Consider the following 2,400-nt stretch of genomic DNA (forward strand, 5'->3'; position numbering starts at 1 on the left):
AGTGATTATCACCAAAAAATCAGGTTAATTAGGGGTGCTCACTGCAATCAAATTAAGATAAATTAAGTAAATTAATGTTTCTGTCTAGGACCGCTCTGTAATATCAGTGAGGATAATGTACATGAATCACCCAAAGTAATTAGAAAATAAAACCAGAAGACCCAGCGTCTCAACAAAGCAAAGAGAATCAAGCAAAAACCTCAGTGTCCCAATAGATTCCAATAGTAGAATTTTCAGCAAGAAATCATTAGGAAACCACACTCCAAAGAAAAATACAGAAGTTGTGCTCAGGGAATGTACGGTTTTAGGTACTATTCTGTTCATTGCCATTTTTATTTGTGTATGGGTGTTTTTTGTTTTGTTTTTTCATATTTAAGTCCAGCGAATGAACACCAGCATCCATGTATGGGTAATGTTCCTGAACCATGTTAAAATCTCCCAAAGCTAGTAACCAGATGATCAGTGCTTCTTGCATCATTCTTAAACAAAAATGTTTGGCAAAGCAAAATATATGGAATTAGACATACAAATAGCACCCATATTATCCAGATAAATTACTGTATATACTCAACTACCAGTAATCTTCAGTAACTCTGATGGCTTGGGGGCATGACGTATACATGCACCATGCCCCCAAGTCGTCTGGAAGTCACATCGGTGATTAAATGCTGGGCGGCTTATGAGAGACTTGGAGGAGTGGTGTTTAGACACCACATGCCTCGGAGTCGGCAAAAAGCCAGCTCCAGAGGCCAGATAGGACCAGATTTTTTTGCTCCTATTTGGGGTGAAAGCTGGCTGGATTGGGGCCACGCATCTGTTTGCTGTGGCCCCAATTCAGCCTTAATTATGTCGGCTCCATCAGGGCCATCTGTTTCACCCCTAAGACAGGAATTTGAAGGCCAAACTATATGCTACATTGAAAGCTACCCAATGAAGGCATTCTGTAACACAGGAAAACTAAACAAACAAGCAAGGGAGCAGCTAGCTCGCTTGACCAACACAGAGGACTAAGGAGGGAATAAATTTCCATAACATTTCTAGTGGCTATTATTTATTTATTTATTTATTCATTCATTCATTCATTCATTCATTCATTTCCCACTCTTCAGCCACAAAGGCTCTGAGAGCGACTTACAGATTGCAAATTTGACAGTTCCCTGGTCTCAGGTTTACAGTCTAAAAAGGCATGACACAAAAGAAGGGAATGGCATTGAGGAAGAGGATTAAGTTGGACTTGGACCAGATAGTTCTTCAATAGACTCAAATTAAATCCAGAGAAAACGGAGCTACTAGTGATAGGTAACCCTGGCCCAGAGAAGGAAATTTGTCATCCAGTCCTTGACGGGGTCACATTTTCCCTGAAGGACAAGGTTCGCAGGTTAGGTGTACTCTACAGTTGTTATCTCAGGTGGAGACAATATCCAGGAGTGCTTGGTACCAACTACGATTGATACGCCAGCTGCGCCCTTATCTGAACCAGGGAGATCTTGCAACTGTGGTAAATGTGCTGGTAACTTCTCATTTAGATTTCTGCAATGCGCTTTACATGGGGCTACCTTTATACTAAGTCCGGAAGCTTCAGCTGATTCAAAATACTGCAGCCAGATTGCTCACTGAAACATTTAGATCAGAGCACATTACACTGATATTGAAATCTCTGCACTGGCTACCAATTAGCTTCCAGGCCCAATATAAAGTGTTGGTTATCACCTTTAAAGCTCTAAATGGCTTGGGCCCAAGTTACTAGAGGGAACACCTCTCCCTACACAATCCACTCCGTGGTCTCAGGACTTCTGGAAAGAAACTATTGGAACATCCAAAAGTTAGACTGATAAGAATAGTGATTGCAGTAAAGAAATAAGAAGGCTAGGAATGGAAGGGCAGCCATGAAAGAACTAGACAAGATCCTAAAGTGTAAGGATATACAACAGAGCATGAAAATCAGAATCATCCAAGCCATTATATTCCCCATCACCATGTGCAGATATGGGAACTGATCAGTGAAGAAAGCTGACAGAAAGAAAATAAACTCATTTGAGATGTGGTTCTAGAGAAGTCTGTTGAGGATACCGAGACAGCTAAAAAGACAAACTAATGGGTTCTAGAACAGATCAAGTCTGAACTCCCTTGGAAGCCAACATGACAAACTGAGGCTGTTGTACTTTGACCACATCATGAGAAAATAGGACTCATTAGAAAAGACAATAATGCTAGGGAAGGTGGAAGGCAGCAGAAAGAAGGGAAGACCACCTATTCTAGATGAATAGATTCAATCAGGGAGGTTATGGGCCTGAAGCAGAGGAGTGGAAGATAAACAGTCTTGGAGATGTCTAATCCACAAGGTCACCATGAGTCATGATTAACTCAAGGACAGTTAACAACAACAACAAAAACAACAAC

Source organism: Sceloporus occidentalis, unplaced genomic scaffold (genome assembly GCF_023333645.1).
Source record: "Sceloporus occidentalis isolate IW3139 unplaced genomic scaffold, rSceOcc1.0.p SCAF_2, whole genome shotgun sequence".
NCBI classification, from domain to species: domain Eukaryota; kingdom Metazoa; phylum Chordata; class Lepidosauria; order Squamata; family Phrynosomatidae; genus Sceloporus; species Sceloporus occidentalis.